We start from the raw sequence: 22,481 nt of genomic DNA, 5'->3' as shown, positions 1-22,481 counted from the left end.
CGGCCCACGCTGCCATCGTCACCGCATCACTGTCCATATATGGACAGTGATGTCAGGAGGAGAGAAGGAGTCCCTGGTAGAGCACTAGCCGCTCTGCTCCAGGACTCCGTCTCTGAGGAAGCCCCTGACATTACTGACCATACATGGACAATGTTGTCAGGAGCAGAGCAGTGTCCCTGGCAGAGTGCTAGTAGCGCTCTGCCCGGGACTTCGGCTCTGGGGTTGCCACTGACATCATTAGCCTTATATGGACAATGATGTCAGGGGCTTCCCCAGAGCCGGAGTCCCGGAGCAGAGCCTTTACTAGCGCTCTACCTGGGACTTCAGCTCTGCTCCAGACAGTACTATCCTTATATGGACAGTGATGTCAGGAGCAGAGCAGGAGTCCCAGGCAGAGTCCTATTAGTGCTCTGCCTGGGACTATGGCACTGGGGTTGCCCCTGACAACACTGTCCATATATGGACAGTGATGTCAGGGGCTTCTTGTTAAGCAGAATCCCCAGCCAGAGCATGGGCAAAGCTCTGGCTGGGGATTCCACTCCTAGGGGGAACCCCAAAGGTGCTACTTACAGAGAGGGGGGCTGTGTGGCACTACCAGGGAGGGTAGCTGTGTGTCAATACCTAGGAGGAGCGGGCTGTGTGGCACTATCTGGGAAGAGGGTTGTAAAGGATTTGCCAGACACAGCTTCTTTGTCGACGCCCCTGGTTAATCAGCTTCATCTGTTCCTAGGTCTGCTAGAGTGACTCGATCTGATACCACTCAGGTGGTAGGCTGAGGAGTGGGAGAACCTATCACAGCCTGGCCAGACGGTTCTGCTCCCGCCCTTGGTCTATTTATACCTTCATTTGCTGCTTGTCCGTTGCCTGTGATTCTCTTGTTTCCTGGCTCTGCTGTTCCTGCTATTACCATTGACGTCTGCTTCATTTTGACCCTGGCTTGTCTGACTATTCTCCTGCTCTGCTTTTGTTACCACATTCTCTCCTGGTTTGACTCGGCTCGTCCACTACTCTTGTTGCTCACAGTGTTGCCGTGTTGCCGTGAGACATAACAAAATATTTTTTTATTGAAATAAAAACTCCCCCACTCTTTCACTATTTTGTTTAAAAAAAATAATAATCATTGTAGTACAGCGAATCTACAGTGTAGTCTAAACGGTCCATAACAAAAAAAATAAAGTTAGTAATATACCGCTACTCCTTCATTCCTTGCTCCTGTTGTGAACCGTGCAAAAAGCACTCACAAAACGCGTCAAAAGACACGCGTAAAAAAAACACGTAAGAAACGCCTGTATTTTAAAAGGTGCTTCACAAGAAATGCTAGTGTTTGTCACATTTACACATTCTTGTTTTTTTTAGCGCTGTTTGAACGTGCCCTGAGGGAATTATTTTTCAGTGGCCCCTACTTTATATTGCGGCGCAGTGGAGAAGACAGACGTCTGCTGTAGGTGAGTATAAGATTTTTATTTTTCATATTACTAACTTTATTTTTTTTTTGTTTTGCAGGTTCCGCTGGACCGTTTGGACTACATCGTAGATACGTTGGCCTACTTCGATAACAAGCTTTTTTTGTAAATAAAATGGTTACCGAGGGTTGTGTGGGGGAGTTTTTTTTTCCATAAAAAAATAATTTCTTAGGGTGTATTCACACAGTGCGATTTTGCTGCATTTTCACTGCTCAGCCAAAACCGCATCTAAAAAATTGTGGTAAAAATGCCTGCGTTTTCGATGTGATTTTCGACGGTGTCATCGAAGTTGTCCAACGAGTTCACTGGAATGGGAGTAGGCTGTAATACTGTGAACCGCAACTAAAAGTAAAAATTAGTTAAATAAAGGGGTTTTTTTATGTAAAAAAAATTTTTAAATTAAAGGTTTAAAAAAAAAAACCCTTTTCCCATATTCCCCATAGAGCATAGTAAAAAAAATAAATAAATAAACATAATTGGTATCGCCGCGTCCATAAAAGTCTGAACTATCACAATATATCATTATTTAACCCACACGGTGAACGCCGTAAAAAACAAACCATTGTAAACGCCAGAATCTCTATTTTTTGGTCACATCATCTCCTACACAAAATGAAATAAAAAGTGATCAAAACATTGCATGTACCCCAAAATGGTAGCATTAAAAACTACAGCTTATCCCACAACAAAATAAGCCCTCATACCACTTAATCGACGGAAAAATAAAAAAGTTATGGCTCTCAGAATTTGGCAACACAAAATAAATTTTCTTTTTTACACTTAGTTTTTTACTTGTAAAAGTAGTAAAAAACTATATATATATTTGGTATCGCCGTAATCGTATTGACCCACAGAATTAAATTAACATGTTGTTTTAATTGTACAGTGAATTCCGTAAAAACAGCGCGCAAAAAACCATGGAGGAAACGCTGTTTTTTTCATTTTCTACCCCACAAATAATTTTTTTCCAGTTTTCTAGTACATTATATGGCATAATAAATGGTGCTATGAAAAACTACAACTCGTCCCGCAAAAATCAAGCCCTCATAGGACTATATCGACAGAAAAATAAAGAAGTTATGGCTTTTGGAAGGTAAGGAGGAAAAAACGAAAATGAAAATCTGAAAAAGGGCTGCGGCGGGAAGGGGTTAATAATCTTTATTTCACATTTATTATTTATTTCGCTAGTCCCACTAGGGGACTTTACTGTGCGATCTTCCGATCGCTGCTATAATGCTCTGGTATACTTCGTATACCAGAGCATTATTGCCTGTCAGTGTAAGGCTATGTTCACACGGGGTATTTTGCCGAGTTTTTTGACGCGGAAACCGCGTCGCAAAACTCGGCAGAAACGGCCCGAGAACGCCTCCCATTGATTTCAATGGGAGGCGTCGGCGTCTTTTTCCCGCGAGCAGTAAAACTGCCTCGCGGGAAAAAGAAGCGACATGCCCTATCTTCGGGCGCTTCCGCCTCCGACCTCCCATTGACTTCAATGGGAGGCAGGAGAAAGCGTATATCTCGCTGTTTTATGCCCGCGGCGCTCAATGGCCACGGGCGAAAAACGGCGCGATAATTGCCGCGAAAATCGCCGTGCAGGGAGAGGAATATCTGCCTCAAAGTTCCAAACGGAATTTTGAGGCAGATATTCCTCCCCCAAAATACTCCGTGTGAACATAGCCTAAATCTGACAGGCAATCTGTTAGGACGTGCCTCCGGCGGGTCCTAAGAGGCATATGTCCAGGGCAGACCTGGGGGCTTTTATGAAGACCCCGGCTGCCATGACACCCCATCGGAGACCCGCGATTGCATTTGCGGGCCGCTGATGGGTGACAGAGGGAGCTCATTCCCTCTGTAAACAAGTTAAATGCCGCGGTCGCTATTGACGGCGGCATTGAACGTGTTAAACTGCCGCGATCGAAGTAAACTTAGATCGCGGGCGTTGGAGCAGGAGCTCAGCTGTCATCAGACAGCAGAGCCCCGGCACCAGCCTGCACGGGAGACCCGTGCAGGACTTAGACTGGGCTGACGTGAAAAGGCATCAGCCTAGCCTAAAGCCCCTTAGTGGCTAATGTTAAAAGGCGTATTGGTGGTCACTAAGGGGTTAATAAAAATTACAGTAAAAAAATAAATAAAACCATTTTTTAACAATAAAAAGTGGTTTTATTTAGTAAAAGTGTAAAAAATAAATAAAAGTACACATATGTGGTATCGCCGCGACCGTAATGACTCCAGTAATAAAGTTAATATGTAATTTAAACCGTAAGGTGAACACCGTAAAAAACAAAACGCAAAAAATAATGGCGAAATTGCTATTTTTTTCCATTGCCCCCCCAAAAAGTCATCATAAAAATGAATCAATAAGTCCCATGCACCCCAAAACAGTACCAATCAAAACTACGTCTTGTCCCGCAGAAAACAAGCCCAAAAAATCACTACATTGATGGAAAAATAAAAATGTTACGGCTCTTGGAAAGCGACGATGCAAAAACAAATAATTTTAGTTCAAAAGTGTTTTTATTGTGCAAAAGTCGTAAAACATAAAAAACCTCCACATATGTGGTATCGCCGTAATCGTACCGACCCATAGAATAAAGGTCACATGTTATTTACGCCGCACAGTGAACGGCGTCAATTTAAAAACGCATAGAACAATGGCGGAATTTCAGTTTTTTTTTATAATCCCCCCACAAAAAAGTTAATAAAAGTTAATTAAAACATTACATGTACCCAAAAATGGTGCTATTAAAAAGTACAACTAATCCCGCAAAAAACAAGTCCTCATACAGCTATGTAGACGAAAAAATAAAAAAGTTATAGCTCTTTGAATGAGACTATAGAAAAACAAATAAAATAGCTTGGTCATTAGGGCCTAAAATGTGCTGGTCACTAAGGGGTTAATCTTCGATCTACATTCACACAGTAATAAAAATAAAGGTGATGGAATTAAACAAAAACACAAAAATTTATTTTATTAACGTCTTGGAGAATTTTCCTTTTTTTAACTTTCGCTCTTCCATCAAACAGCAATTGCATTGTGAATTTTTTTTCCTGCAGCGTTTACCAGGCAGGGTTAAATAACGTGATATTTTAATAGTTCGTACTTTTACTACTTTTTTATTGTTTACATATTTTCATAGTTTTTTTTAACAAAGTTATTTTTTGATTTTTCAAAATTGTATTAAAAATGTTTTTTGTCTCCCTATGGGATTTTACTAGGCAATCCTTAGATCACTCACGCAATACACTGCAATGTACTTATGTATTGCAGTGTATTGCCTTTATCTGTGCTCTACTATTAAGTCTTGCCTCTGACAAGGCGTAATAATAGATCACTGATGTCAGACCTGGAGTCCTTCAATAGGAATTCGGCTGCCACGGCAAACGATCGGCATCCCGTGATTTTGTCAGGTCGCTATTGACCATGGCATCTGAGGGGCTAAATGTCTGAGATCGGAGTTCTCTCAGATTCCAGCTATTGCAGGCGGGTGTCAGCTGTTTCAGCCCGCACCATCTTGGTCCATCTAGTACCATCTTGCACCATCTACGTCAGATGTTGCCAGGGGTTAAAAAAAATAATTCACAGATATGACATCTTCTTCTGTGGAAAATGTAAGTACACCCTAAGCTTGAATATCTGGTATTGTTCCCACTGGAAGAAACAACCTTCAGCAGGAGTTATCAGTCTCAACATTTTTTCCCACTCCTCCATGGAGAATTTTTTGAGTTTCAATATTTAAGGGGTTTCTTGCAACCACAGCTTGTTATTACATCCCCTCCCCCACAGCATCTTGATATCTACTAACACCATGCTTTACAGTGCTGGCATCATATTCTTCCAGTGAAATGTAGTCTTTGGTTTTTACCACACGTCTTCTGATCTTATGGCAAAATAAGTAGATGTAATTTGTGCTGCCTCTTTCTAATGGTGGACTCCTGCACTGTGACATCAGTAGTGGTGAAAGGTCCCGTGATGCCATTCTTGGCTTCTTAGAGACGTCTTTGAGTATCTGCTCTGCTTTTGGGCTGATTTTGCAGGGACAGCCTGGGCAAGTTAACAGCGGTATGAAATCTCCTCCATTTATGAATGATTTTCCAGACAGTGGAATGTTTTTTTCTGTATTAATCCTGCCGAAAATAAAATCATGGCGTGCTTCATCGGATGCTGTAAGAAGGTATTCTTCCCTAGTAGCATTGCTCTGGACACATTTCACCTGACGCCATACAACCTTCATGAAACATGTGTTTATCAATGGAGGGCACTGAATGACGTACCTAGTCACATGCTCCTCCAGCAACGGCCATGTTCAGAACAGGGAGCACCGTACTGTCTGTGGAGAAGGCTATACTAACAAGGGGATGATTCAGGCTCAGGGGACCCCAAAAGTTTCAGATTCTGCCGAATCCAAAATATTTGGGAAATTCAGACCAAATTCGATTTGTGTACAATCAATTCACTTATCTCTAATCTCCACCCATCACACATTGATGACCTAAGCGGATCCTGAAAAAACCCTTCAAAGTAGCACTATGGTTCTCCCCTCCCCCCCTCTCCGGGTGAAAAAGTGCGGAAATGCACATGATCTCCATTCTGATTTCCTAAATCCTACATCGTCTGCTATATGGACCGGAAATCAGTCTCTCAACTAGAGCCGCCATATTAGTCTCATAGACTTGCATTGACGTCTGGTTCTTGCCGAATTTGGGTGGTCGAAGTCGTGTAACCCCACGTGACCTCCACTCACGGCGTCCTGTAAAATACAGCACCCGGTAGGACAATACACTGGACTACCTTGCACCTCATCACATTTTAAACAAAGGGGACGGCAAAAAGAATAGATGGGGTTTTCCAATGATTTTATGGGTTCCTAGGCAACATTTTGGCATTGACGAGTCCAATTTATTGCAATGTAGGTGCTCCTGTTTTCTAACTTTTGATATAATATGATGCTGCTAGTATCAGTAGACCGAATTGGAAAGGATTCCAGGGAATTGGTGCAGCACAAGAGAAATCCTGGTGGTAGCGCTACAAAGGCCTGAGAATAGAGGAAAAGAAAGTAACTTATTAGGCAGGTTCTTAAATACACAAAAAAAGATTATGTCTACTCTATGTCATACACTTCTCTTCATTTGTGCCCAGCTTTATTCACAGCACAGCGTGATCCCGCGAAATCACGCTGTGACATCACTCTCCCGCAGTTCCTTCACCGGAGCGACGGGAGAATGACGAAACATCGGCTCCAGTCGTGCCAGGACTGCTGCTGAGGAGGATAATCGTCCTGGCACGGCTGGAGCCGATGTTTGGTCATTCCCACGTTGCACCGGTGAAGGAACTGCGGGAGAGTGACGTCACAGCGTGATCTCTCGAATAGTTATCAGCATCAAAGCGTTCATTAGATTAGGTAGAATATAGGGAAGAAATAAACTGGTGACAGAGTCTCTTTAAGGTCCTTTGCTCGTTCCCGATCATTTTCCTGTGCAAACAAATGGCAAAAATATTATCGTTGTCGGCAGCACATCTCCCTGTGTAAACAGGGGGACGCGCTGCCGAAATGATAGAAATGCCGAAATGATAGAAATGTATGGGGGCGAGCAATCGGAGTAACGAGTTGTCGTCCCTATGCATTGCCCCTTGTGAAAGGAGCAGCCGTGCACCGATCAACGAGCTGTCTCGATGATCAGTGCCGGTCGGGCCGTGTAAGACCACCTTTAGACATGTGCTCTTACTCCTGTATTTGGCTCAAAAACTTTCTCAAAAACTGCTTTGAAAACTGCATGTGTGCCTAAGACTATATTCACACAAGCGTTACAGATTTACACGCATAAAAAACGCACGTAAATCTGTCCGCATGCGTTGCATTTTCCATCAGGGTGCTTTGCGTGTGGCATGTATTTTTCACGCACTTGCAAGCACTTCTTTTTTTTTTACAATGTAATTGATGCGTGAAACACGGACAGCACCCATTGACTTCAATGAGCGACTAGGTGCATGAAAACGCACTAATATAGGACATACAGTGAGTTTCACAAACGGACTCTCGCTGCAGGAAAAACTCCCGCATGTGTGAATAGCCTCATAGAAATCAATGTGGCCGTGCGTTTCAACCCACAGCACACAGACGAGAATCACACTCGTCTGAACGAGCCCTTATACTACAACACTTGCTATAGAATAAAGACTCCCTAACTGCCTTACTACACAGTTTCATTCTCTATACTTGTTATCTATCATATGGCATATATCAAGGAGCAGAATCAGCCTTGATCTCCAGGATTATAGCGCTCATGAAAGAACCTGCAGTCGTCTCTTTAGCTACCATTGCGTGAAATCTGACTGTGTACGAGGTCTTTTCGTGGTGCCATATCTTGTGTACAAAGCAGTGATATTACACTGCACGCACCAGCAAACATAATATTTCATGACGCAGCGGCCCTTAAAGCAAATGTTATTCGTGGCACGGTGAAAGGAAAGAATTTGACAAATATTTAAAAAAATATATTAATTAAAATAATAGAATTGTTAAAAGCTGGGCAGTTTTAGTTTTTTTTCAGGGAAACGTGGGAAAAGAAATAAGGACATACTTGCCAACTTTTTAGACGGGACACAAGAGACATAAAGTCAAAAGTTTTTTCTCTTATGTCCCGCCCATTTATATAGGACGTGCTCCCAAACGACAGCATTTTTATCACAAATGTACAGATCTCAGACCCCCTAAATACAGACCTCAAACTCGCTAAATAAATACAGACCCTCTAAATACAGACCTCAGACCAGATGTGGAGACACTCACTTCTCCTACTTTCCGCAGTCTCTACACTCCCAACGCCACTACCGACAATGTCCAGACGCCGGCCCCGACGGCTGGACATTGCTTGCAGTGGCGCCCAAAGGAAAAGGTGAGTGTTTTTTAGAGGATGCAGCACCCTGAAGATTTGGATGCACTTCTGAGAGTCCGAGAGTCTGGGAGATCTACCCTTTTTCCGGGAGTCTCCCCGACATTCTGGGAGAGTTGACAAGTATAAGTTAGGCTTTATTCAGACGAACGTGAGTGATATCGGTCGTGAAAAACTGCCATTTTTCATGGCCGATTCGCACCGATGTGGGACCCATCATAGACTTGAGTCCAGTAAGGGATCCGTGAAAATGGACAAAAATAGGACATGTCGTATTTTTTCACGGGCCCTTCACGCGGTTCATTAAAGCAAGGGCCGTGTGAACAGCCCCATAGAAATACATGCAGCATGTGACGGCCGTTAAAAAAAACGTCTGTCACATAGACAACTTACGTTTGCCTAAATAAGCACTTAGGAACAATGAAAGTGAAGCTATGTCTTAACAGGGTATTCCCATCTTATAATGTTATGGTATATGCTTTAACATTAGGATATGTTGGGGTCAAATCTTTGGGCCCGACCAAAATCCCTTCAGGTTTTTCCCTGCACATGGCACTCCCATTGGCCAACTGCAACACAGCTCCATCTAAGTGAATGGGCTGCAATTAAAATTATACCGCCATTAGCGGTTGACGACGTGTTTGCTGTGTAGCCTTCGGTTTTTAGGTTTCTGAATAGTAGAATAGTAAGTACAATTTGCCTCGGTCATTACAGAGCAAATATCAAGGGATACATTAGGTGACAACCACAGATTTGCTTAACCCTGTGTATTGTGCATGTCTTTTGTCAACAGATCTCCTTCAGGCTGCTTCCTTTTTTCTATAGATGATGTAAGGCTGTTGCCAACTAATCATCCCTGCGGTGGGCTGGAGTTTGCACATTGCCTGTGACATGCATGCTGCTGTACAGGGCACAATCTGGAGCCTCTCCTGTGCATTTTTCTGTGCCTTAAATTTGCATTTGTGGTCAGTGTCCTGCTTATAATTTAAAATTATCTATGTAGCTCTAGCTTCTGTTATATGTGATTTGGCCACATTTACCCATGTGATGCCGGGGTAATGCATCATGGGACATGTCACCAAAGCTACTGCCTGCAGACAGTAATTTTGCAATCAAATTCTATTCTAAAATGCAAGTTTGAGGTAGCATGGGGGAAAGTAGAAGGACCCTGTTACAACATAGAAAAGGTTAGTGGGTGGTGGGTGTGGTATTACATCTGCTGGAGTTTCCATTTAAGATAGATCATTAGCCTTACCTAAAACTCTATTAAAATCTGCAGATAACACTTTGTTATGTCACATTAAAGGGATTATCCGGTCCCTAAAAATTGATGGCCTTTCGTCAGGATAGGCCATCAATATCTGATTGGTCAGGGTCCGACTCCCGAGATCCCCACCGATCAGCTATTTCCACCTATGGAGGACGCCTTGTCGTGGCAGGTGGGCTCACACAATTTGATCAAAATATGCGCTAAGAGCCTCCCTATATCAGTAATGCATAAATATTTATATTTAGCGGCTTAGGTGACATTGGTGTTCGCAGTGTGCTGTCGCTGTTTTTTGTGTGATATATATATATATATATATATATGTCCACAGTGATTTTGGAGAATTAAACTGCAAAATGGTGTAATTTCTGAGAAAAGCAAAGTATTATATGGCTAAAGCTAAAGTTTCCTCGCTCTTCGTAAATATAATATCTGGGACGTTTAGGGTAATAAATGTTTATAAATCATAAAATGACTTGTCACAACATGAATTTATTGCCCAGATACGGCTGATGAGGGGGGCACTTATTTATGTGTACTCATCTTCAGGCATTGCTCACATGGAAACGGTATAATTAAGATGATGAATGGACTGGGGTAGAATGACTTCACACGCAGGTGCCTCACAAGAGATTATACAGACGACTATAAATTCTTAGAACGCAACACATTAAAACATTACTATAATACACATACTATTTCCTAAAAGCCGGGAAAAGTGCACTGCAAAAATAAATGGCTACTAAATTACAGGATTTTAGATTTAATGGACATCCATGAAGGAATATAGTATCCAGTCCATCTCCACAATACTATGCACTGTAGCTAGAAAGGAGTGACCTCCTCTGGCTGAAAAGGAGCACGTTATGGCCAGCAAACTCGGCTCATAGTCAAGAAAAACGTTACTATTGTTAGTTAGGATATGCTATCATATGCTGATTGTGGGGGTCCAGCCTCTCATCCCTAGAATGAAGGGGCTCTGGCCATTTCATCTGCACAGTACGACTTCCCACCAGGCGATGTGTAGAGCACTCCAACTCAGCCCGGTTAGAGTGAATGGAGTTGCAATACCCAGAGGTGTAGCTAGGTTCTCCTGCACCCGGGGCAAAGATTCAGATTGGCGCCCCCCCCCCCCAACTTATTTCCCGACATCTCCTTCCCCCTCGCCATGTTTTCTTTCCCTACCAATCAATGAGATGTAATTTTTTTCACAATTGTTTTAATGTAACTCGAGTATAAAAGCATTTCTACATTTTACAAGTGATATAGTTCTATAATGTAATTAACATAAAAATAAATTAAAAGAAAAGAAATTAAAGAGGCCACACACAGCCCCCTTGTAGATAGCGCCACACACAGCCCGCTTCCCCCCTTTTAGATAGCAGCACACTCCCCCCCCCTTGTAGATAGTGCCACACACAGCCCGCTGCCCCTTTGTAAATAGCAGCACACTCCCCCTCCTTGTAGATAGTGCCACACAGCCCCCCTTGTAGATAATGGCACACAGCCCGCTGCCCCTTTGTAAATAGCGCCACACTCCCCCCCCCCTTGTAAATAGTGCCACATTCCCCCCTTTTAAATAGCGCCACACTCCCCCCCTTTTAAATAGCGCTACACTCCTCCCCCCTTGTAAACAGCGCCACACTCCCCCCCCTTGTACTTCGCACCACACTGTGAACAGACCGGTGAGCGGTAGCCTGCCGCTACCCTACCACTCTCCGCTCTGCCTGGTGTGACTTACCGGAGGAGCCGAGGAGGTCATGCGGCGCAGGCAGCGGCGGAGTTCCTTCTGACTAGGGTTGGTGACAGCCAGGGCCGACCTTAGCTTGATGGCGCCCTGTGCGGGACTCTCTATTGCCGCCCCCTACACAAACCAAAAATTAACCACATATATGGACACGCTGTAACATATATACTGTACATACATAAAGATAGATATTTAGACATACAATTCAAATATACATACACACATTCTGGAATACATACATACAGGTAAATATATAGACGTACAAACACATATACACCCACACCGACAGATAAATATACAGACAGGAACATATGCAAATACATAAAAGGCACAAATATACAAGCACAAAGACACATTCACAAACAGACCTATATATACCCACACAGGAACATATGTACACAGCACAGATAATGTAGTAGATGTTACCTGCAGTCCTATGTAACACCACAGATAACACAGTGATAACTCTCTAAATACAGATGGTAGTGTTACCTGCAGTCCTATGTAACACCACAGATAACACAGTGACAACTCTCTAAATACAGATAGTAGTGTTACCTGCAGTCCTATGTAACACCACAGATAACACAGTGATAACTCTCTGAGTACAGATAATGTAGTAGACAGTGTTATCTGCAGTCCTATGTAACACCACAGATAGCACAGTGATAACTCTCTAAATACAGATAGTAGTGTTACCTGCAGTCCTATGTAACACCACAGATAACACATTGTAGCAGAGCTGAGATTGTAATTTGTTGTGTTACATAGGACTGCAGGCAACAGCTACTACATTATCTGTAATCAGAGTTATCACTGTGGTATTACATAGGACTGCAGGTAACTCTACTATCTGTATTTAGAGAGTTATCACTGTGGTGTTACATAGGACTGCAGGTAACACAACTATCTGTATTTAGAGAGTTATCACTGAGTTATCTGTGGTGTTACATAGGACTGCAGGTAACATCTACTACATTATCTGTATTGTGTAGCAGAGCTGAGATTGTAATTTAGCACATAGTACAGATAATGTAGTAGATGTTACCTGCAGTCCTATGTAACACCACAGATAACACAGTGATAACTCTCTAAATACAGATAGTAGTGTTACCTGCAGTCCTATGTAATACCACAGATAACACAGTGATAACTCTCTGATTACAGATAATGTGGTAGATGTAAGAGACAAACACATGCAGAGACACACACACACACACACACACACACACACACACACACTGTAACATATACACATACAAAGACAGAGACACACACTGTATTCACACTACACACACACATATACACACAGACACTCACCATGTCTCCTTGCTGACAGCATCACAGGTCAGGAAGGGCTGTGTGTGGGCGGAGCTTCCTCTCTGCTTCTCGACAGAGCACAGAGTAGATGCAGAGCTGGAAGGCTGCAGCACGGGAGTGGACCTGTCCCCTGACCTGAGTCATCTGACCTCATGTCACTGACGTGAGGTCAGGTGACTGGACTGGTCCACTCCATGGCCGTCACAGACCCCAGTCAGAACGCCGTAATGTCCTGGCTCTTCCTAAGCTGCTGCAGGTGTCCCACACCAATAAGATGACCTCAACGCTAGTCCAAACCTGTAATAAAGCGATCCTAGCACTTTCTTAATCTCAATATGGACAAAACCGAATTCATCATCTATTCACCATCACATTCAACCCGGCTGCCTCAGAATAATCTTTGATTCTGCCCTGTTCTTCAGACCACACATTCAAGTCCTTACCGCCTCCTGCTGCCTCTATTCAAAAATATTTCTCAAATCCGCTCTTTCCTCAACATTGAATCAACTGAAATGCTTGTCCATGCCATCATCATCTCCCATCTTGACCTGCCTAGGTAGAGTCGTGTGTTAACCTTAAACCATACTATCCCCCACCCCCATTTAGTAACGACACATGACACCGAGGTTGGATGTGAAATGGCCACAGCAGCCGTTTATTAATTTCACAGTTTTATAAAAACAATTTAAATCCGAAACATTCGGATAACTAGTTAGGAATCCACCAGAGAATTCCTCCTAATAATTCACATGACCCAACATGGGTCAGAATCATAAATAACAATTAAACGTTAACATTAACCCGAGCAGAGGAAGTCCTTGAAGCCCCTTCAGATGTTCCTTTCAAGAACACACCGAATTAGCCATCTGCAAACCACTAATTACCTCCAGCCGTAAACCAGCTCGGAAGCACCGTTCACCTCTGCAGATGGCTCCAACCACTAGAAGTCCACTTCAAGGGGATAACACCCGTTGAAGCCCTCAAGTGATATACCGACCACTAGAAGTCTACTTCAAAGGGATAACACCCGATGAAGCCTTCAAGTGACATACCTTCTACCAGAAGACCACTTCAAAGGGATAACACCCGATGAAGTCTTCAACCATGTACCTTTTTTGGGGGACGCATACCCCCGATGCGACCCCCCCACCATTTTGTACTGACTGGCCTCAAGGACTCCCCCCGCCAGCTGCCATGACAACAGAACCTACTCCGGAAAAAAGAAAAACATGTTAAATAAACACACAAAATAAAACACAACGCTCATATACGGACGTACAGAAGACCTAAGGAGTAACAAAACAAGGGTGGGAGGGTGGGAGCTTTGCTTCTTGTGTATTACTCCTCCCGCTGCTTCCGGCTCAATGCCGAGAAACAGCGGGAAGCGCAGTAACGGCCCCCCCGTCCCCCCTAGCTCCTCCCCGTCCCTCCTTCAGCTCCTTCACCTTTCCCTCACCTCTTAACATTAACCCTTTCCCTACCAGGACGGTCATGTCGGCTTCCCTCAAGCCTGCAGCTGCGTCCAGCCTCTTCTTGACCTGCCTAGGTAGAGTCGTGTGTTAACCTTAAACCATACTATCCCCCACCCCCATTTAGTAACGACACATGACACCGAGGTTGGATGTGAAATGGCCACAGCAGCCGTTTATTAATTTCACAGTTTTATAAAAACAATTTAAATCCGAAACATTCGGATAACTAGTTAGGAATCCACCAGAGAATTCCTCCTAATAATTCACATGACCCAACATGGGTCAGAATCATAAATAACAATTAAACGTTAACATTAACCCGAGCAGAGGAAGTCCTTGAAGCCCCTTCAGATGTTCCTTTCAAGAACACACCGAATTAGCCATCTGCAAACCACTAATTACCTCCAGCCGTAAACCAGCTCGGAAGCACCGTTCACCTCTGCAGATGGCTCCAACCACTAGAAGTCCACTTCAAGGGGATAACACCCGTTGAAGCCCTCAAGTGATATACCGACCACTAGAAGTCCACTTCAAAGGGATAACACCCGATGAAGCCTTCAAGTGACATACCTTCTACCAGAAGACCACTTCAAAGGGATAACACCCGATGAAGTCTTCAACCATGTACCTTTTTTGGGGGACGCATACCCCCGATGCGACCCCCCCACCATTTTGTACTGACTGGCCTCAAGGACTCCCCCCGCCACCGCGAAACAGGCCTTGACCACCTTAAGCCTGTGAGTTCCTCCACACCACCACCGCCCTTTCTATGCCTTCTGCTATAGCCAAGCTCCAAATATCAATGCCAACCTCGGTCAGATGAACCCCGTCACTCCTCCAGAAATTCCCCAATCCTGACTCCAAATCCCTATGCCTCACGCAAATGCCCCCGTTCTTTGCCACAAAACGGGACACCGCCCGGTTAACTTTTATCCGAGCCTTATTGACTCTCTCCACCGATCTAGCTAACCGCCAATGCTTCCTTGGGACTATGTCCGACCACACTACCACCAACTTGGGATAAGATACCCACAAACACAACAAATCATGTTTGATATCCCGCACCAACTCACGAAAAGGGCGGACTCCTAAGTCATTCCCACCCACGTGCAACACTAAAACCTCCGGAACCCTATCAAGCCGCACATATGTCTGGAATTCCGCCAACACCCTGTTCCACGACATACCTCTAAACCCCAGCCAATGCACAACCGCATCCTGTCGCGGAATGCGCAACTGGCGACCATCCGGGCGGACGTCCGCCCTCAAAGCCCCCCAGTGCACGTACGAATGACCCATCAACCACACCAGACAAGGAGGCGAATCTGAAACGGAAAACACAGTTAGGCACCACCATATAACATTTGCAAGCATAAACAACAAAATTACAACATATGGGGGCGGACATAGGACTTAAACCTTTTTGACTCCCAACGACCAATACGCCTCACCCCCTCATCATCCAACCCCCAGCGCCCTGCTTCCGTTGCTGCGCCAATCCGGAAGGAATGAGATGAATATGAGCCTGCCGCAACCCCAACCGCCGTCAAACATTTTTTAAAAACAGCTCCAAACTGAAACCTGGACAAGAACGACCCGTCCACATGACGTAACAAAGGCAAATCTGGAGACCCCCTGTTTTTTGTAAAACCCCGCATGCACTCTACTGGGCACATGACCGACCCCGGGAGAGCGAACAAAACTATCAGTTTTCCCTTCCCTAATTGGTCAGTTTTTGATCTACGCAACCATACCTCCAACCGATCTGCAAAAAGGCTCACCTCCCCAGATCTCAGCCCCCCTGCCTGTTTAGTACTTGGCGACACCAACTCACCTATTCTAAATGCTCCGAAGAACGCCAACGAGAAAGCCAACCGAAACAAATCCATTTCATCTGAAGAACGACATACCGATGCCAATGAACCGCCCAACAAGCCCAGCAAAGCAAACGACACCGGCCTTCTACTATCCGCCTCCACCCTACCTCTGCGCAACCCCTTCAAAGCCTGCGATACCAGAAATTCCTTCGATACATCCCGCAAGCCCCGCAACTTAAGCCCAAACGCCACCGCGGATATAAACCGGTTCACCTTCGCTACTGAAAACCCCCCCTCCCAGGCATCCCCTAACCAATACAAAAGTGCCACCAACCTGTCTCTATCCGTATTAACATCACCCAACTCTCTTACCCACTCCTCCCACTGCCTCCAACAAGCAGCATAAGCCCTCCACGTCGTGCGCGCCAAAGACCTTTGTAACAGCTGCTCTACGGGACCGATACCAGATCCCATAGATGATCCGGACACGCCAAACCGAGACGTTCCGCTCCCGGGGCCAATTGCCGAAACCGGTCCCACTGCGAGCGAGAAAGAGCATCAGCAACACAATTCCGTACACCCGGGACATGCACCGCCACCACCCACGCGTTCAGCGACAAACACACCAACACTAAATGTCGCAACAATTGAACTACCGGAGGAGAGGACGCCGTGATGTTATTAATGGCAAGCACCACCCCCATGTTGTCGCAGTAAAAACGGACCTTCTTATCCCTGAGCCTGTCCCCCCAAATGGTAGCCGCCACCACGATGGGAAACAGCTCGAGCAGGGCCAGATTCCGCGTCAATCCACTGGACACCCAGCTAGCCGGCCATTGACCTGCGCACCACGGACCTCCCCCGTAAGCTCCAAAGCCACCCGCCCCAGCCGCATCCGTGAAAATATTCAGATCACTCGTATCCTGCGCTGGGGCCATCCATAGCGAGCGACCATTGTACTGGCCCAAGAAGTCATCCCAAACCTGAAGATCAGCTCGGTGCTCCTCCTTGAGCCTCACAAAATGATGCGGCGCCCGCACTCCCGCCGTTGCCGCCGCCAACCTTCTACCAAACACCCTCCCCATCGGCATAATCCGGCAGGCGAAATTCAACTTCCCCAGCAGCGACTGAAGCTCCCTCAGCGACATTTTCTTCCTTCTACAAGCCCGTCGCACCTCCAGCCTCAAAGCACCCAGCTTATCCGCCGGGAGCCGACACTCCATTGCCACCGAGTCAATTTCGATTCCCAAGAAACAAATCGTCGCTACCGGGCCCTCCGATTTTTCCGGCGCCAAAGGGATCCCAAAATCCCTCGCCACCTTCTGCAGGGCATGAAGCAAGTTACCGCAAACCGGCGAACCCCCCGGGCCAACGCACAAAAAATCATCTAAGTAATGGATCAACGAATCGACCCCGGATACTCCCCTCGTTACCCACTCCACGAAGCTACTAAACGCCTCGAAGTATGCACAAGAAAGAGAACACCCCATCGGAAGGCACCGATCCACGTAAAAGGCCCCATTCCAAAAACAACCCAACAGCCGTTGGCTTTCTGGATGCACCGGCAACAACCTGAACGCCGCCTCGATGTCGGTTTTTGCTAGCAGCGCCCCCGGACCCGCAGCCCGCACTAACCCCACCGCCTTATCGAATGAGGTATAAACTACGGAACACAACTCGTGATCAATCCCGTCATTTACCGACGAACCTTTGGGATACGATAAATGTTGAATCAAACGAAACTTTCCGGGCTCGCGTTTAGGGACAATACCCAAAGGGGACACAACTAAATCTTTCACCGGCGACTCCACAAATGGCCCCGACATGCGCCCCAACGAAACTTCTTTTAACAACTTTTCCGACACGACTTCCGCATGCAAGTAAGCCGATTTTAAATTTCTCCGCGTAACCGGAACCTCATAAGGAGGCGGAGGAATAACAAAACCAACACTAAACCCTTCATAAAGCAACTTAGCTGCCGCCCTATCCGGATACTCATTTAGATAAGGGGCCATCCTTTCCACCCTCACCGGCGACACCCCCTTGACCAGCCCCGTGCTGGTTCCCGGACCTCTTTTTCCGCAGACATTTTGCCGCCCCGTGTGATGCCCCATTACACTCGGAGCACACGTGCTTGAACTTGCACGTGGCCCCGAACTTGCACTGGCCTTCATTGAATTGCCAGCAAAACCCCGCCTTTCCCCCGCCGCTTGGTCCACTCTGACTAGTCTGGCCTCCCTGGCCACCGCTCCCGGGAAAGGGCTGCCTAACCGGAGCCGTAACCCGTAACCAGAGAGCAATATCCTTCTGGTCCCACCGAATCGCCGGCCGAACCGCCTTCCGCTGACGGAATTGCTCATCATATCGCAGCCACGCCTGACCCCCATACGCCCTATGAGCCTCCCCAATAGCATCAAAATAACAAAATAACGCCGAACAATTTTCCGGCGCCTTTTCCCCTATCACACTAGCCAATATGGCGAACGCCTGCGACCAATTAACGAACGTCTGCGGGATAAGCCTATACCGCCGCCGTTCCTCCTCGTCCTTTTTACTCTCATCCCGCTTGCTCTTATCCAAATTGAATTTAGCCAGCGGCAAGAGAGAAAAAATTTCAACATATTCATCTTTCCAGATCCGATCACGCACCTCCTGCTTTAAATGCGCCCCCAACGGACCCTCAAAACAAACATACACCTCCCCCCGAGCACGATCGTCCATGCGCACTCGATCGCCGTCCTTCTGTGCCTCAGTCTGCACCGACACCGCGACCGCCTCTCTAACCGCCACCACAGGACGCGCCTGCAACGATCCCACTTCCCTGGGGCCTTCCCAAACTACCGCAGGGGACACTTCCGTTACTACCGGCGCCGCGGCCCTATCCAGGCGCCCCACCAGCTCCCGTAAGCAACCCACTAAATCTGCCAAACCCGCTCCGTCGCGTCCGCCCGCGCCACTACCGGCCCCCGATGCTATGCTAGCAGCCCCCCCGCCGACACCCGACATAAAAATCGCTGGATAAGACAATAATGGAGTTATACACTCACCGGGCTGCACAGGCGCTGTGTTCCCGTCAGCCGGACCATCCTGACCTCGACGATAGACGTCCAGTTCACCTTCCTCCAGTTCTTCTCTCGCCGACGACTGTCCCTCCCAACGACCTCTTCGGAAAGGGGATGAGGACGCGCTGACCGATGGGCCGGCAACCTGCCGCCCGACCGCCGGGACCCAGACTTCCGACCGGACCTGTTGCCTCGACGTCGCTGCAGATCTAGTCGTCCGTCTAGACGATCCTGACGAAGCCTGCCCCCTGGCCGGAACATCACCATGCGGGGCGGCCGTACCTTGCTCTCGACATCTTCCATCTGATGGGGGAGGGGTGACAGGGAGCCCGGCCTGCGACTCCCTGCTTACCGCCGGACCCCGTCGCGGCCTGGGATTCCTGCCAGGACGCAGGGCCTGGGAAGGGGCGGTCCTCCCAGCTGCCTGGCCTGCAGCGTCCGGGATCGGGCTCCCTCTGCGACGCCGTGTCCGCGGGACTACCTCCGGACTCAGGCGCTCTGGAGGTCGGGACCGCCTAGAGGGACGGGTCGACACAGCCTGCATCGCCGTCACCCCTGCTACCGCTCTCTGCCTGCCCAGCGCAGGAGCGGTTGTTGCCGACTCCCCCCCCGCCGCCATAGCCATGCTCGTAGGGGGGCCGGGGGAGGGGAGCCTGTCCCTTACAACAGACCCCGAACGCCGTGCCCGACGTGGCGAAACGGCGTCCGGGATCCGCGTTAATGCAGCCACGGTCTCCTCCAGCCATCCGGGACCGTGGTGCACAGCAGCGGCACGCAGCCGCTCTAAAATCAGGGCCTCTGCCATACTAAAAAGCCGGGCAACGGGGAGCTTTGCTTCTTGTGTATTACTCCTCCCGCTGCTTCCGGCTCAATGCCGAGAAACAGCGGGAAGCGCAGTAACGGCCCCCCCGTCCCCCCTAGCTCCTCCCCGTCCCTCCTTCAGCTCCTTCACCTTTCCCTCACCTCTTAACATTAACCCTTTCCCTACCAGGACGGTCATGTCGGCTTCCCTCAAGCCTGCAGCTGCGTCCAGCCTCTTCTAGACTACTGCAATATTCTTATCTGTGACCTCCTCTCTAACAGACTTGCTCCCCTCCAATCCATCCTCAACTCTGCTGCCCGGTTAATCTACCTCTCCCCTCGTTTCTCTACTGCCTCCCCACACTGCCAGTCCCTTTACGGGCAACCCATTGCCTAGTGAATACCATACATTTTAGAATACTAACCATGACATACAAGGCAGTACATAATCTGTCCCCTCCAAATATCTCTGCACAAATCTATCGATACCTCCACACACTTAACCTCCGGCCCTCACAAGACCTTCTTCTGTGCTCTCCTCTTATCTGCTCCTCATCATTGTTTCCAAGATTTCTCCAGTGCTTCCTCCATACTATAGAACTTACAACCCCAACACATCAGACTCTCACCCACCATCCACACCTTCAAAAGCAGCCTGAAAACCCACCTTGTCAAATAAGCTTGTAAGGGTGTGGTGCGACCCCTTTACGTGTGTCTCCATTGCATACCCGTTCTGTGTGTCCTCCGTCCATTGGTCTGTCATGTGGCTCCCTCCTGTGTAGTGTCTTGGCTGCCCCTCCCCCTCTGATTGTGAATGTCGGCCTCGGTGTTCCCCGCTGGGAAGAGTAGCAGTGACAGCAGCAGGTGATGCTCAGTTACCGTCGCTGCTATTTGTAATTAGTTTTCTTGTGGCTGGACACTGCAGGCTCACACTTCACTTTGACTAGACCAAACGTCTCCATTACGTTCCTCCACTAACCGCCTAGTTAGCACTCTTGACAGTGTGCGCTACTCCCCCTGACCAATTGTCACAGCGCGTGGTGTGGACCCACTGGGCCATACCGCATAGCGGGATAGCAACTGGCCAACTAGGTACAAGACAATGTCTATAGTCCAGAACGGTTACCTGAGGCAATATAGACAGTAGCGGTGACACAACTTGACTTTTACTGTAGATGGCACAGAGGCACGGTAGCACGGGATACAGGGTACAGGCAGCAGGAACGGGTAACACTGGGAACTGGAAAACACGAGGAGACCATTTGCAAGACAAACTTTAGCTATACAACAATGCTCAGGCAAGGATCAAGTGGGCAGAGCCCCTTTTATAGTCCAGCAGCATTCTGGGCTAATAACCTATTAATGACAGCTGGACGCGTACTGGCCCTTTAAGTCCGTGCACGTGGGGGCGCGCGCTCCCTGCGAGAAATAGTCCCAGAACCCGGAAGTGAGTGCCGGTGTCTCCCTGGAGGGAGATGCCGCCGAGAACACAGATGTCCATGTCCATGGCTAAACGACGGCCCTCGGCCATAGACGTTACAGTATCCCCCTCTCCACGAGGACAGGGGCATCGATGATCTCGTCTGGCTCCCAAGACCTCTCCTCTGGACCAAATCCCCTCCAATCCACCAAATAAAACATCCTTCCTCCAACTTTCTTGGTGGCCAGGATCTCCCTCACTTCGAAAGTCCCTGACGAGCCGCCAAGAGCCACTGCGGAACTTGGAGTCCTGGAGTAGTGGTTCAGGACCACGTGCTTCAGCAAGGAGACATGGAAGGAGTTAGGGATCTTGAGGGTAGGAGGCAGCCGAAGCTTGTAAGACACAGGATTTATTTGTAGCAGAATCTTGAAGGGTCCGAGGAACCTGGGAGCAAACTTGCAAGACGGCACCCTCAGTCGGATATTCCTGGAAGACAGCCAGACCTTCGTACCTTGAAGAAACTGGGGAGGTTCTCATCTTCTAGTGTCTGCCTTTCTTTTCATGCGGTCCACCGCCAGCAGGATAGAAGATTGGGTCTGTTGCCATATCTGCAGAAAGTCCCTGAAGGTAGAGTCAGCTGCAGGCACCTGTGACATAGTAGAGACAGGAAGAGGTATACGAGGATTTTGGCCGTAGACGATGAAGAACGGACTGGAGGTGGTGGACTCACTGGTAGGGTTATTATAGGAGAACTCCGCCCACGGGAGCAGCTGCACCCTGTCATCATGCTGCCTGGAGACAAAGTGCCGCAGATAGTTCTCCATAATCTGGTTAACCCTTCGGACTTGTCCATTGGACTGAGGATGATAAGCCAAGGAGAAGTCCAACTTTACACCGAGGGGGCCGCAGAGTGCTCTCCAGAACTTCGAGGTGAACTGGACCCCTTGATCCGAGACAATATGTAGAAGCAAACCGTGCAGACGGAAGATGTGTTGAACGAAGAGGTCGGCCAGTCGAGCAGCAGAAGGCAGACAAGTCAGGGGAACAAAATGAGCCGTTTTAGAAAATCGATCCACCACCACCCAAAGTGACAAAGTCCATAGTAACATGCTGCCAGGGGGCATCGGGCACAGGCAGTGGTTGGAGCAGACCAGCATGTCTGGAGTGGGCAACTTTGTTTGCTGCGCACACCGTACAGGAGGAGACAAAGTCCATGACGTC

The 22,481-nt window shown here is 47.5% G+C and overlaps 1 long non-coding RNA gene across 1 annotated transcript in view; it reads right to left on the bottom strand.

Annotated features, from left to right (window-relative positions):
• Positions 1-4,447: 4,447 nt before the first annotated feature.
• Positions 4,448-22,481, bottom strand: part of LOC142741634 (uncharacterized) — a 53,802-nt gene continuing 35,768 nt past the window's right edge. The window contains exon 3 of the long non-coding RNA XR_012881212.1: positions 4,448-6,496. This is a non-coding gene — a long non-coding RNA (uncharacterized LOC142741634). The remainder of the gene's footprint in view (positions 6,497-22,481) is intronic.

The sequence above is a fragment of the Rhinoderma darwinii genome, chromosome 2 (assembly GCF_050947455.1).
Source record: "Rhinoderma darwinii isolate aRhiDar2 chromosome 2, aRhiDar2.hap1, whole genome shotgun sequence".
In the NCBI taxonomy this organism is placed as follows: Eukaryota; Metazoa; Chordata; class Amphibia; order Anura; family Rhinodermatidae; genus Rhinoderma; species Rhinoderma darwinii.
Note: the sequence above shows the minus strand (reverse complement) of the source record. Positions and strands in the feature narration are given on the sequence as shown.